At 31.1% G+C, this 16748-nt stretch overlaps 2 long non-coding RNA genes across 2 annotated transcripts in view; both read left to right on the top strand.

The window, feature by feature from the left end:
- Positions 1-2725: 2725 nt before the first annotated feature.
- Positions 2726-3591, top strand: LOC149576435 (uncharacterized). Its single transcript, XR_016360260.1, has 2 exons — positions 2726-3059; positions 3216-3591. It is a non-coding gene; the product is annotated as an uncharacterized LOC149576435 (long non-coding RNA).
- A 9401-nt stretch (positions 3592-12992) lies between these two features.
- LOC149576434 (uncharacterized) overlaps positions 12993-16748 on the top strand; it is a 32398-nt gene continuing 28642 nt past the window's right edge. The window contains exons 1-2 of the long non-coding RNA XR_016354291.1: positions 12993-13365; positions 13793-13822. This is a non-coding gene — a long non-coding RNA (uncharacterized LOC149576434). The remainder of the gene's footprint in view (positions 13366-13792; positions 13823-16748) is intronic.

The raw sequence follows: 16748 nt of genomic DNA, 5'->3' as shown, positions 1-16748 counted from the left end.
ACTAATAATAAACAAAAGAATAACAATCATGATAAAAGATTACACCAAAACAAGAAAAACAAAAAAACATATCTTCCTAAAAATCACATGATCAAAATATAGCTATGTTTTCATAAGCTGAAAAAAAAACACTTAAACCTTTTGACCAAATCAAATTTAATTGTTCTTAATCTATACTCGGAATGCTAAAAATGAAAAAAACAATCCCATATTGAATACATGACTAATTCCATGCGAAGAAATTTTCCTCTATCTATAAAGGAAAAAACCAGTAGGCTAAATTTGTTTAAGCGGGTAACGTGGTCTCTAAGAGAGGAGGATAACGGTTCCGAGAGAAGGTTCGTTGTAATAGAGTATCTTTTAATCGGAATTACTTGACATTTACTTTTGTCGGCTAAACATAGGTTGCCACTCAGAATATTCTAGAAAATAAGGTTAACTTGTTCTCGAAATTGGATTTTCATATATCTCAGTTTTGTTAAATATTTTTTCCTCCCACATTAATACCTACTCATTGCCTTCATTTGCAACTTTCTATGCTATAATGCATGGGGACTAAAGAAGCGTCCATTTCAAGCACTTGATGTTGTGTTCAAACACTATCTAGGACTTTATTTTTATTATTTTATAACGGAAGAAAATTATTACATAAGGGAAAAAAAAAGGATTTCATTAGTCTTAAATAAGGCACAAGCACACAAAACATCTATTTCATATATCTTGGTACTAAAATTCTTTTTTTGTATATTGCAGTAGAGTTAATTTGGTTTAATCTTTATAATAAATACAAAAAATAAAATAAAAAATTATTATATCTATTTGTAATTTTCAAGGGATCTCACTTTTGTATACTACAATAGAATTAATTTGGTTTAATATTCATCGTAAGTATCTAATGTAAAAAATATAATGAAAATAACCATAGCTAACAAGGCTAGCCCAAAAAGATGTAAATATAAAAGTACAAATAAATTAAAATTAATAAATAATAAATTTTGGTTAACATATTTAATATTAAATGTGAAGGAAGATATGGTTATGACATCAAAACTAAGAACATCTTTTCTTTGGTTTTATTGAAATATATAATCAAATAACTCTTGAGGAAAAAAAAGATGTACTTTGACCAACAATAAGAACCAATTGTGGACACTCAAGATCTAATCACAAGTATATCTTTGTTTTGACTACTCCAAAATGTACAAAGTCAAGTTTTTCACCTATCAACTTGATCTACTTTCTTTAATGTTTCACCAACTCATCTCTATTACTTCCACACTCTCTAATATATAGACGCATGCTATTCAACAATTCTATTTGAGGATTATTGTGAGGAGAAGGAATTCTACTTGATCAACCCTTAAATTAAAATAACTTGGAAAATAATCATAGATAACTTATGCTTAGATGTTCTTGTGTTCCTAGAATTCTCATCTAGATGTATATTCTTTCTACAAAACCAATTAAATTATTGTAATGCAAATGATATGTTATAAAGATAAACAATAAAAACCAATCCCATTTCAAACATTTCAATCCTTTTCAAATGTATCAATGATTAAATTGTTCAAAAGTCATGATGGATCTCAATCTCATTGAGTATGTTATTCTATTAGTGATAGTTAGTCATTTAGTATGTTGGTAGGTGCACAATTTTTTCAAAACTTTCTTTAAATAACAAGTGTTGTTAGGAAACTTACAATAAATAATAATTTCCTCATGTATCAAACATGTAGCAACACTAGTCATACTTACTATATTTAGTAAGTTATCTTCAATTAGGACTCTACAAATGCTACTCGAAGACATGTTTTCAAGAACATTTTGGAGATTGTCATAACTATGAAAAATCCCGAGAAATAATATAGGAAACATATTTCCTCGTAATTTTTCTCTTTGTATAATTTTGTCAAGTTTTACCATAGAAATATATGTGTTATGTATTGTTATTGATATGAGTGATTTTTTGAACTTATAATTTTATAACAATAACAAAACCTTATTAATAAATTTTCCCTTCATATGCCAAAAAATTAAGTGGTATGAGGCCTCCAAGAACCAACTCTTATTAAGTGTAAGACCACATCATCATAAGAAATGAATTTGAGACCATATCTTACAAGAATTTGATAAAACGACCTTGACCCCAAAGAAATTTACCCCTTTACTCCTTTATTAAATAACTAACAGTTTTATATATATATATATATATATATATATATATATATATATATATATATATATATATATATATATATATATATATATATATATAAAATTCACCATTCAAAATAGAACAATCTAAAGCTCATTACAAAGTCAATATCTTCTTAAAAGAATACCATGTATATTTTTATTTAAAAGTCAATCTTTACCTAACACCATCCTTTCAATCAATTCAAGAAAAGCCCAACAAACATTGGAAAAAAGAGTTATACGTCCCTTCAACAAGCTGGTTCCAACAAATATGTATCTATATTTCGCTTTTAAATTCTATACATTATTACTTTCTATTAAAACAAATGGTGCCAACCACGTTGTCTTGGCATGATTCCCACTGTTCGTTTGGTGGGACAGCAGCTGTTGCTTTCTTTGACCTTTTAAACTACGCGTTTGGCAGCCTTAATGGATGACCACAAGCAGACATGTGGACTATTCGCAACCATAATTGCAATGCAAGAAACCCTAGAAAAACTAGTTTTAAAATGGATGTGACAACTTCCTAGCTTAGAATTATTCCAATGTTGACCGAGCAAAAACCATGCCAATCTGATCGCATTATGAAAACGCTTCACCACAAACAACATTTGCAGAGCATTTGGAGTGAATTCCCTTCAAAATCAGAGAGAAGATTTGTTGATTTTGGTGAAGTGAAGAGAAAATTGTAGGGCAAAATGTGTCCAATGAGAATACTTCTGATTTTCTTCTCCGCAATTCTGGCTGGCTTCTTGGCATGGAAGACAATGTCATCATCTAAAGATGCAGAAGAATTTCAAGATGAAGACAAGGCAAAGGAAGAAATCTCCATTATCACATATGGTGGATTCAATATGAAAATGGTATGCATGTTTTTTCTTAATCTTCTTACTCTATTTGTTCGTTGATTCTTATTTTATTGATTTACTCATGATGGCTTTGCATCTTTGTTCTAAATCTTCTCACTCTATTTGTTCATTGATTCTTATTTACTGATTTGCTCGTGGCTTGTCATGCAGGCCCGTGAGAAAGTTGGAAGCCTCTGTTGGATAATGTTGGATATGGCAAGTGGAAAGTATCTATGGAGAAATCTGGTGGACAAGAGAAAGAGCCCAACATGACTCAAAACTACTTTGTAACATGGGTGACTTTTAGATCCTCGTAGAGGGAGACAATATTGCACTTTGGTAGAGCGTTTCTCATCTATGAAGTCATACTAACTATCCAAACATGGGCCATGATATTTCATTTTGATGATATGGGCAGCTCTATTCCTTTTGTACTTTTTTCATAGAATGATTGTATCTTGTAATAATTTTGATGTATGGACGTAAGGTATTGGTAGGCGTTTGTAATGAAGTTTAAACGGTTGCACGCCTTTTTAACATTTTTTTATATGCTTTCTCTCAAAATTTGAGATTGTTTAAAAATGAGGTGCAACTTCGAAACAAAATGTACAAAATAATCTTGAAAGCACTTCTTCTGTGATTACCGGTCTTGTGGCAAATTATGATTGCTTCTGCAATTCCTAATTAGATTTGATTGTGATAGAAGCACTAAAATCTGATTGAATAAAGTCTTATTAAGAATTATTGATTCCTATGCTAAAAGTGTTAAATAGTCAAAGTTGATTTACTTTTTTAAAGCCTAATTTTTTGCTTAGTGTATGATGTTTAAGGCTGACCACTTTATAGGCTGAAAGTGTTAAATAATTGAAGTTGACTTATTTTTCCAAGCTTAATTTTTCCATTAGTGTGTGATGTTTAAGAAGAGTAATCATCGATATGTTATCAAAGGTAAGGATGCATGTGTTAACTTTTTAGCCATTTCCTTCACTAATCTCCACATGACTAAAATCTAAATTTTCATACATGTGTTTGTAAAATTCTTGCAAATAGAAATGATAATTTTTGACACCATTGTTAGTGGCCTATAAGCCTGGAATAAGATTTTCTTTGTGTATTCCCTTCTTCCTCAATTTGTCGAGATATATTATGATATTCACTAGAGGTTTGTTGCTCCTTAAACAAGAGGATTTACTTACTCACATACTACCAACTCGCACAAAACATACCAACATAGTACCGCCAACTCGCGTGATATCCCCATTCCCACTAGTTGTTTACATATGAAGAACCATCCACATCAAGCAACTTTGCATTATTTATTGCATTGCATTCACGACACACATGTGATAATTATTTGTACTTTATTCATTTCCCACAATGCTCCTACTCACATTGCATTAATACTATCATTCACCACCCACATATGATAATACTTTCACTTTATTCATCTCGAAATATTCATAGCACCGCAGTTCCTTCTAAAACACTTCCTTCTAAAACACTAGTTATTGCATTGCATTCACGACACACATGTGATAATTATTTGTACTTTATTCATTTCCCACAATGCTCCTACTCACATTGCATTAATACTATCATTCACCACCCACATATGATAATACTTTCACTTTATTCATCTCGAAATATTCATAGCACCGCAGTTCCTTCTAAAACACTTCCTTCTAAAACACTAGCTCCATCTTCATAATCATTTCCATAATCGCCTATCGAGGAGTGGATGCCTCAAAAGTAAAACCATAACAAATTTGGGATGTTCAAAATAAAAGAAAATTGCAAAACAATATTACATGTTAAAGAGCATTTTTTCCATGTACAAAAACATTTTAACTATCTAAACAGGGGCCATAATATTTCATTTTGATGATAAGGGTAGCTATATTAGTTTTCTAATTTAGTCAAAGAACGATTCTATCTTGTAAGAATTTTAGTCTAAGCGGGTAAGATGTTAGTGGGTGATTTTAATGGAAGTTTACAAGGATACAAGCCTTTTTCCTTTAGTATCTTTTGACCTTTTTTTATAATGCTTTCTTTCAAAATTTGTGATGGTTTAAAAATAAGGAGATGTAAATTTGAAATAATATTTATAAAATATTTGTTAAATCACTTCTTTTAAATTAGAAGTCTTGAAGAAAATTATGATTGCTTGTAAAATTACTTAATTTTATTGTTACTAAAGAACTAAAATGTTTAAACTATAGTAAAAGAGACTCTTCTTTAGAATTATTAATGTCAGTCATAATGTTCTTAGTCCTAACCATCAAGGTGCTACCAAATGTTGGGATGTACTTATTGAATTTTTAGCCATTTTCTTCACTTAAGTCTACATGGATGATTCTCATACATGCATTTGCAATGATTTGGGAAATAGAGTTGAAAAAATATGGCACTATTTTTGGTGGCCTAAAGGCCTCTAGGAAAATTTTATTTAAGGTGTATTCCCTTCCTTGACTTACCTAGGAATTTCATGATTTATTTGAGACGTTTGTTTCTCCTTAAACTAGATGAGACACTTAGTCATATACTACTAACTAGCACAAAAAGTATCAGCATAGTACCACCTAGCATAAATAATGCCAACTCACCTGCTATCTATGTATTCACTAGTTGTTTGCATATGAGAAATCATCCATATCAAGTCACACTTTGCATTGAAATTGTATTTTATTCACCACCCACATATAGTAATTAATTATTACTATATTCATATCCCATAATGGTCATACACCCATTGTATTAGTACCAACATTCACCACCCACACATGATAATACTTTCACTTTATTCATCTAAAATCTTAATAACACCACAAAATCTTTCTAAAATACTAGCTACCATCTTCATAACTCACCTATCACATCATCTATTAAGGAGTAACTAACCAAGAGGCAAACCCAAAATGAAATTTTTAATTTTAAAGGAAAAAAGTTTGGCAAATTTTCCAACCTAGCTAGATTAAAACCCTTGCTTGAGTACCCCTATGTCTCACCATCTTGAACATTCTTAATGAATAAATCCTACCGTAATCCATGAAACTCCTTATGAAGACCTATCTCTATAGAAAATCTCTTCAAATCAGTACTAGAACATTCATCATTATTCTTGATCATCAACTGCATTCGCTTTTATTTTGATAGAATTTAGAAGAATAATTATAATTCCTTTCTATCACCTTTTCCTATAAAATCATTTTTTAAGAAATATATTTGTTAATATTGAATAATTTAAATTATAAATGACCAAAAGTGAATCACCATTAAAACCAGTTTACATCAACACTCTTGTCAAATCTTGTATCAAACTATGGACTAGAGTCAAGATAATCATGTTATTTATTTCCATACCTAGTCAATTCAAAAGATTAAAAGATATTTCCCTTCATAATAGAAAAAAATTCCCTCTTAGTTTCCACAAGTTCAATTTAGTTACCTTATGAGTGTTTAATGTAGTTGATGCAAAAAATAAATTAACCTTGTATTTCTAGTTTCATTTGGATATATTTTATATGTGTTCATTATTTCATCTTATATTGATTTTTTATTCTTGTGGGAGACTTAATCCCATTTCCTCGCTTAATGAATTTCATCTTTCTTCATTTTTAATCCCTATATAAAGTGCTAGGCCTAAAAATTTGAGGTAGCAGGGTTTGTACATATGTCATGTATTAGTAGTTAGTGTTGTCATTGGTGTCGATCTTCTATTTGTTGGCAATTAGAAGATCATTGGCAATATTATAAAATCCACTTGTTTTATCTTAATATATTTTTATCACATGCATGCATCATGCGATCTAAAATCTTTTAATAATTTTAATATCTTTTCCACTTTTAAATTTATTTTCAAAATTTAATTGATAAAATATTTACTAACTTAAATAATAATATTATTTAGCATTTATTTAAAAATGAACTCTAAATATGTCGTTATTAAATTAAATAAGTATTATCACGTTCCAAATTTAAACTTATAACTTTTATCTTCAAATTTAATTATTTTTATTTAATTAATTTCTCAATTAATTAAATAAAAATAAATATTAAAATATCATATTAATTTTCCATTTAATTACATAATTAATTAAATCTTTTAATTAGACTTAATTAATAGAAAATACACCAAGAAAGAGTTCGGCAATAATAGCAGAATGCAAACTAGGGTAGGCACTACATCCACCCCCCCAGAATTAGGCTTACTCCTGGAAGCCTACATGAATGATAATACTGAAGGAGGCCTTTATATAGAGGTTCTCCTAGTGTATATGGACATCCTCATATGCTTCTACAAGCACTCCTAGTAGTTGGGGGTCGGTTCGGTTCTTGGAGGAGCTGCAAATGTTGGAGGGGAAAAAGAGGGATCGGCTGAAGGTAGATTTAGAATATCTCATTGCTCTAGGGATACACTCAGTCGGTGCACAAGCCATTCATAACTTAACGCCCCACCAAGGGATCCAAAAGAATTAACCTAAATTTTTACTAAGTTTGCCAAATAATTTTTTTCTTTTTAAACATGAAAGTTAAACCACTCACAACATACACATAGTAGCGGAAGCAATAACAACATTCAACTAAAAGTATAAATAAACATACATAACATGTTACATTCCTTAAGGATCCCTTAACATTAAATCACGTTTAAATTAACTAATATTGATTCCATCTAATACCAAATCCATATGAAAGAATAATGAAAAGTCCAATGTCCATAATATACATTTGTTCCAAATGCCTCTTGGCAATTAAATTTGGAATGCTCAATCATCCACAGTACATGTCACAGGGTATGAAAAACTAAAAAGAATATACATATGTAAAAATAAAGATACATCATCCTCATCGAATCCATGATACTAGTGCAATAAAGTAAATGAAACCATTAACATACATGATACATCCATCCATCAATAAAGATATAACAACCATCGTAAAAGATAACCATCCATCACAAACACAATTATCTAAGTACGCGATTCCTCCCAACCGTTAATAGTTAGACCATTGTGGGCCCTAGCCATCCCTCTACGTGTAAAATCCCAAGTCACCAAAGAGATCATCGACATTACCATAGTAGGGATGTCACTCCTAAAACATACTACATCATATGCAAAAAGGAATATAACATGCTACAACATATACATAATAAATCTAACCATGCAAAATAAAGCATAGGATGATTCTATAAGTAAATAGCATCATCTATCACATGCTAATCATCAAATTAAAGAATCGTGTTAGCAAATAACATCCAACCTAATGATCCAAGAATAGAAGGAAGGTAAAGAAAACCAACAAAGAATGCACTGGAGGAGATAGGCTCAAGTCAAAATCCACATGTCAAGAGTACATCAACCAAAAATCACCAATCATCATCAATGAAAGTGAATAACCACAATAAAGACATCCAACAATAAGTACCCCACCAGAGGTACACACAAACTCTATAGAGGAGACTCAGGCTACATTCTAGGGAGTGTCATCACATGGCTGCTTGAGTTACCCTAGACTAGTCTCTCAATAGACCCCAGACCCTCAAGCGATGAGTTACCCTAGACTGGTTACTCTGAACCCCGGACCCTCAACGTGGCACATGTGGAACTAAAAAGCCCTCTCATGAAGACAAGGCAATCATCCCATTCCCATCCTTAGTCTATACAAGCACTTAAGGCATGGGTGGGTCAAATATCTCTAAATTATCTTTTTAGTGTGTTTCCCCAAAACTATTAATTACTAGATTATCACTTATTGCATAACTTGCAATAGGTTACCCTAGTACTGACCACTTTGGGCCCCGGACCCCTACTGCAAGCCGCTCCCAAAGACATGTACCTAGACAACCTCTTTTAAGAACATAAAACACAGTTGTGTCCCATACCACAACATTCACAATAATCAAACTCAGTTATTTAATAGGCAACTTGAAAATAAGTTGGTACTTCCACCCAAGTACACATAAATGCTCCACAAAGTAAACCTCATAAATATAATATCCAATTTGAATCATAGGACATATCATGAAATCCAGCCACATAAATAGTATAAAGGATATCTCACAAAACCTCAAGTGTATACCCTAGTTTGGCCAAGTTTCATGAAAATCACAAATCAAAGAGCCATATGAAATCATCTCAGTTCTAAACAAATGACTAGAAAACATCAAGAGATAATCCACAATATTCACATCAGCTCTCCACGATTAACTAAAATGCAACAAAAGACAATCATAATACTCACAATAGTTCTTTACATGCAACTGAAAGGCATTAAATGATAATCTATAATATTCATTGGTTCTCCACGAGCAACCAAAAACTATCTCAGAATAATACTGATCGAAGACTCCAAAATGGTCAAGTCAAACATGTCACAACATGACATCATCAAGATAAAAAAACAAACACTTTAGTCCCATCAAGGTGATCGAAAAGTAATCCAAGTACAACTAATTGATGACTCAAAAATGGTTAAGTCATGTATCTCAAATACATACACCTTAGCTTCACACAAGAAGACTAGAAAGCAATAACAATCAGTAAATACAAACATCTCATAGAGCACACCATCACATTACCATGGTTGGGTTTAGAAAGATCGAGATCAAATAACATCAACATGCCATCGCAAACACATAACCCCCGAGCCTTTGGTAACATCCTAATACTGGTCAACAATCCAGTCTACCCCAAAATCCCAAAACAAAAACAATATACATACCACAATGTAAGTTTCATGTTTGTGTTTAGCTCTGAACACACAATGTCAATTTATAGTAAAGTTCCAATTTTCACTTTAGTGTGAGCTTTCAAATTTAAAGAGGTACATCTTACTCGATATGGTTTAACTCATTCCATTGCTCAAATATAATACAAAATTACCCCATTCAATTTCTAAAGATAATCAAGATGCAAATACATGGTTATGCCAAGTAAGAGGTTTCAATTTTCATTTCAAAGTATATTCTAGGTAAAAGTATTCTTCATTCACCCCAATAATTAAACTCATCCGGATATTCAAATAACAAACATCATAGAGGAACAAACACATGTTTTAGTTTTCTTTTGCAATCACATGGTTAAGCCAAACATGAGGTTTTCATATTTTATTTCAAGTATATTTCAAGTGTATAAGATTCTCTGTTTAATCTCTAAGTCAACCCATTTATCTTTTCAAATAAAACATAAAATTATCCCTCCATTATTTTAAACAATTGTCTAAAATAGTCAAAAGATAATTATTTACATATTTAAATCATTAAACTAATTCCCATTGACTTTTAATAAAATCATTGCATTATTTTTCTAAAATCAATGTTACTAATAATTAAATGAAACTCCCTTAATTCCAAGAGCATCTCCCATTATTCAAATCTCTAGAATAATACTTATCTTCTTTTAAATAGTTAATTTGCAAATTCCTTAAAACACTCCAAGGCAATCATTTATTTAAAATAATCTTCATTGATTTCAAGTAAAATCAATCTCATTAATAATTCAATTATTTAATTCCACAAAACATTTATTAATATCTCTTTTCTATTACTTTGCCCTCATTTAAAAATCTATTTATTTAAATTGACTAATAATTAATTACACTTCTTCTACTATTAACTAATCTTAATTAAATTAAATTAAATTAGATTAGTTAATAAATCATATAAAACTAATGCATAATAATAAGATTCTATTTTAATTCAAACCCAAACCCGAATCAATTTCCAAATCTTGATTCTACTAGGGGAGATTGCAACAATATTTTTAATTCCTATAACTGGATGAAACAATATGCATGCCCAAATTCCAAATTACAAAATTAAAGATTCATTCATAGAGAATTATTCAGACACACATAATAGACACGATGAAGATAGGAAGAGAAAGAGCATAGTAAAATATGTGAAATAATCATGAGTGCCTACCTGGACATTGATGCTAATTCACTATGTCTTAGAAAATTGTAGAGAAGCTCCTCCTCTTAGAACCTTGTCCTTTCTAAAAATTCCTTCCTTCTCCAACATTCACAATTCCTCCAGGAACCAAAACCTCCCCCCCCAAGTGACTAGGAGTGCTTGTAGAAGCATATGAGGATGTAGAAGCATACTAGGAGATCCTCTATATAAAGGCCTCTAAGATGCATCTAGAATATTTTTAGAAAGAACTAGGAGATAAGCATGACAACTAAGAACATATCTTCCACAATAAGAAGATAAACATGATGAGGTGTTTAGAATGTTATAGACACCATGTGCTCAAATAATATGCTAACTCCTAAGTGTAGACAACACGTGCATAATTAGAGTGCAGACTCTTGTGTTGTCTACATGACAACTCTCGAGAGTTTGCATACTCCTATGTGAATAAATATTAAAATAATGCACATAAATTTATTTAATAATCACTTTACTCTTTTTAATTTAATTTATTAATTCTAAATTTCATGCACTTATCATGTGGTCATGAAATTTAAAAGTTCAATTTCTTTTCCACCTTAAACTTTATTTTTGAAACTTAAATAAAATATTTATTAACTTAAATAATAATATTATTTAGCATTTATTTAAAAATAAACTCTAAATATATTATTATTAAATTAAATAAATATTATCACATTCCATCTTTAAACTTATAACTTTTATCTCCAAATTTAATTCTTTTATTTAATTAATTTCTCAATTAATTAAATAAAATAAAATATTAAATTATCTTATTAATTTTCCATTAAATTAAATTATTAATTAATTTTTTTAATTAGACTTAATTAATAGAAAATACACCAAGAAAGAGTTCGGCAACAAATAGAAAAATGCAACCTAGGGCAAGCACTACAACAATTAGGAGATCATTGGCAATATGTCTTGTGTTGCTATTGCTGATGTCAAAGAATGTGATCATGATGTTAATCTTCCACTTTCTGTTATTGTTAATATCCATTTTTGAATGTGGAGAGCTTATTGAAGGTGGGATATGATGATGTCTTGGTAAGCTATTGAATATAGGATGTAGAAGTTTGTATGGATAGTTAATAGTCGGTGATATTCTTTTTTTTTTTATGGATGGTCATCTACTTGGTGTCCATGTTTTTACTCATGTGTGTTGAGATGATAGTAAATATGTTATGTTTGGCAATGTGACTTTGGTGTGATATGACATCATCTCTTCAACAATATTTCTATATATGTAGGTTGTTGACGTGTTGTGAGGTTGAATGTAAACTCTAATTAGTGTTGATAATGATATATTGTAGATCAAAGAAGGAGATGAGAGGTGGACAAGAGATTCATGATTGGTAGCACAACTTATTGATTGTTAGAAGAGATGATATCATGATGATGCAACAATAACAATAGAAAAACTTCATTAGTCAATTGACCCTTCATATGCTAGTGAGTTGAATAGTTCTATATGAGGCCACAAGAACCAAGTCTTGTTGAAGACAAAGTCACATTATCATAAGGGATGAGCTTGAGATCGTGAATTAAGATAATTCAATAAGATAGATATCCCCAATTACTTAACTCTTAGCCAAAAATATTTCAACCTTAAGACTTGTACTTCATTTTAAAACACCTAAAAGTCATTTATTTCTAGTATAGAATAGCCATTTCAAATAAAACAAATTCTAACTTCATTACAATGTCAAATTTTATTTATTTTATTTTAAAGTCAATTTCAACCTAATAACATACTTTCAATCAATAAAATAAAAGCGCACCAAGCATTGAAGAAGAGTGTTCTAGTTCTCTACAACAAGCCAGTTATCAAATTTTTATATATATTTCACTTTCAAATCCTATACATTATTACTTTCTAAAAAGGGTCCCATCGCGTTATTTTTGAATGATTCCCACTGTCGTTTGGTGTGGCACACGCCTATTTTCTTTGACCTTTTAAGCTATGCGTTTGTCGGCCTTAATGGATAACCATAAGCAGACGGGTGGGCTATTCGCAACCATAATTGCAATGCAAGAAACCCTAGAAAAACTAGTTTTAAAATGAATATGACAACTTCCTTGCTCGGAATTATTGCAGTGGCAATTATCTCATTGCTTCACCACAAACAACATTTCCAGAGCAATTGGAGTGAATTTCCTTCTAAATCAGAGGAAAAATTTGTTGATTTCGGTGAAGTGAAGATAAAATGGTAGGGAAAAATGTGTCCAATGAGAATACTTCTGATTTTCTTCTCCGCAGTTCTTGCTGGCTTCTTGGCATAGAAGACAATGACATCATCTAAAGATGCAGAAGAATTTCAAGATGAAGACAAGACAAAGGAAGAAATCTCCCCTATCAAATATGGTGGATTCAATATGAAAATGGTATGCATCTTTTTTCTTAATCTTCTCACTCTATTTGCTCGTTGATTCTTATTTATTGTTGATTTAGTCGTGGCTTTTCATGGAGTATCTTGCAAGAATTTTGATGTATGGGTGGGTAAGGTGTTAGAGGGTGTTTGTAATGGAAGTTTAAACAACTGCAAGACTTATGTCTTTAGTGTCTTTGTGACATTTTTTTTAATATGCTTTCTCTCAAATTTTGTGATGATTGAAAAACAAGAAGATGCAAATTTCCAGCAATGTAAAAAATAATCTTGAAAGCACTTCTTTTGTTATTAGCTTGAGTCTTTTGGCAAATTATGTTTTCTTCTGCAATTCCTAGATTTGACTATGATAGAAGTATTAAAGCTTTTCAATTTGAGTAAATAATGTCTTATTTAGAAAAAAAAAAAAATCACTTTTGATGCAGGTAAGCTTAACTATCAAGGTGTTACCAAAGGTAAGGAGGCAGTACAAATTTGAAAAAATGTATAAAATAATTTTGAAATCACTTCTTATACATGATAAGTAGTCTTGAAACAAATTATGATTTCTTTTTCAATTCGTAAATTTTAGTGTGATAGATGTACTAAAGTGTTGAAATCTAAGTAAATAAATTCTCAATCAAGATTAGTAATTTCACCCTTTATGCACTTAGGGATAACCATCAAGATGTTACCAAAGATAAGAATGTACTTGTTGACTTTTTAGAAATTTGCTTTATTAAAGTTCATAAAGCTAATATCTAATTTCTCATAAAAGAACTTTTTAAATTAAACTGTTGGTAGATAGAGCTGATAAATACCAACATAGTACTGCCTAGCATAAAAATACAAACAACTCACCTCCTAGCCCGCCTTCGACATGGGATGGGTTGAACTAAATTTCATTGGCTCTTCTACTAGAAACCTTGGTCGTGCTAGGGAGGGTGGTCTCATAAGCAATTCTAGAAGTGGAGTGTTGATCATTTATGTTGTCAACATGGGAGTCCAGACGACCTATATGGAAGAGATTTTCTCTTTTTTGGAGGGTAATGTTAGCGTTAAAATATATAGTCCACCAATATAACTGAGAGAAGGGGGGAGCAACGGTGAATTAGTTATCAAACTTATAAATCCTTAACCATATGAGCAATATAATCAACAACCATAACAAGATACTCATACACAATAACACCAGATATGTTAACTAGGGAAACCTTTGATCAAAGGGCAAACATGGTGGGGATGATATCCACAAGATGATGTACTAATATAAATATTCCTTGTTAGAGGATGGACCTTGTTAGGAGTCTATGAAATACATTTAGTACATATCAGTCCATGTTAGGAGACTTTGAATCCCTGTAAGGAGATTCCAACCTTATTAGGAGTTGTGGAAGGTAGATGGACCCACTGTCCAAACAGTTTTTGGGGCAAGACCAATGAACCCACTATCCAAATGATCTTTGTCTTGTTCCTTGTAGACTAATAAAAATGAATTGTACTTTTCCTTCTTTTTCTATCTTGTCAACAAGGATTCTTCTCCTTCTGATCTTGTTACACACACTTTACCACAAGTAAAATATCCTTCCTTTATATCTTCTCCTTAAATAAATTCCTTGAGTTGGTCTTGAGGCTTTCCCAATAAATTATAATAGGACCACATTAAGATAATTTTTTATTTTGCAATCACATAATGTTGTCAACTCATAGTCTTTACAACTCCTCACACGTGTGACTCTAGACCTTGCATGCTTGTTGCCATCATCATTATACTTTCCTCTATCACTATATAATTTCACACATCACTATTCTATGTTTGTTAGGATCTATACAATCCAATCATTAAAAAATGCTTATCAAGTTCCTTGTCTCTGTAATGTTTTCTATAAAACAAACCCATCTTCTGTATGTCTGCGACTTACTTTATACACACTTAGCCTTGACATCAAGACACAATATTGAACATTTCCTTAACCACGCTTCACTTGAACATCAAACCTCTATTTGTATGACCTTGATCTTTGTCTTCTACTCTCATAGTCTTCTCAGAAACCATAGTATGTTGTCATCAATGACAAACACGATCATGTTACTTTCTCTCCAACGCTTTAGGATACTCCCCCAAGGAATAACAATCAAAATTTATTGAAGGTGTATGAGCAAACCAAAATTTAGAAGGAGTCTTATTCATACCTTTTTTCATATGTACTTTGTTCATAGTGTATACTACTATACTGATTGCCTCTCTTCAAACTGATATGTTTCTCCTTTCTGCTATCACATTCTTCTTAGGGGTCTTGGGTGATGATAATTGTCTCTTAATATAATTTTCTTCACAAAACATGTTGAACTCTTTGGAAGTAAACTCTCCACCTCTATCTAATCTTAAACATTTAATCTTAACACCAAATTCATTCTCAACTCTATTCTTAAATATCTTAAATTTTTCAAATGCTTCACATTTTTCTATAAAAAATGCTACCCAAATCATTTTAGTGCAATCATCAACAAAAAATCATAAAGTACCTTTGTACATAGAATCCTCTTGTTCTGGTAGGGCCACTCAAATATATATAAAAAATCTATAGCTTCTCTGTAGTAGTAAACTTATTGCTGGGAAATGATATCCTATTATGCTTAGCCATGATGCACTCTTTGTAAAGAATATTAGTAGACTCCATTATCTTAGGCAAATCCCTAACTGAAAATGTACTACTTGCCTTCACAATTATCAAAGTTTATATGACAGAACCTTCTATGTCATAACCAACTATTATCCACTTTTACAACAAAACATGTCATCTTAGTAGGATTTAATTGAAACATGTTACCTCTAGATCTTGAACCTATTCCAAATAGCTTACCATCCTTATTTTTGATGATGCAAGTCTTCTCCATAAACTGCAATTGATAAACTTTATCAACCAACTGTCCAACACTCAACAAGTTATTCTTTAAACCATAAAAAAAGTAAACATCATTAGTGTTAGCCTTTCCATCAAGAGTAATAGATCCTATCCCTATGATGTGATGGGACACATTGTTACCAACTCCAACGATACCTCCATCATGATTTATGAATTCAAAAAACTTGTTCATATCACCAATCATATGATATGAACAACCACTATCTATAATCCACTCAGAATTTTTTTCATTTTGGGAAACTATAGCCTTTTCTTCTCTAATGTCTTTATCAAGATCCTCTTCCATTATGGCTACAAATCCTAACTCATCATCACTTTCTCTTTGAGCTCTTTCTTCAGATTCATCATCTTCATTAGGATACAAACAATCTCTAGGGCTTCTAGGCTTAAAATTTCTTTTATACTTTTTCTCTTTTTTAGGATATTTAGATGCATAATGACCAAATTCATTACAAGTCCAAAATATAAAGATTTT

Source organism: Cupressus sempervirens, chromosome 1 (genome assembly GCF_028749045.1).
Source record: "Cupressus sempervirens isolate cs-2001-9-10 chromosome 1, ASM2874904v1, whole genome shotgun sequence".
Taxonomy (NCBI): Eukaryota; Viridiplantae; Streptophyta; class Pinopsida; order Cupressales; family Cupressaceae; genus Cupressus; species Cupressus sempervirens.
Note: the sequence above shows the minus strand (reverse complement) of the source record. Positions and strands in the feature narration are given on the sequence as shown.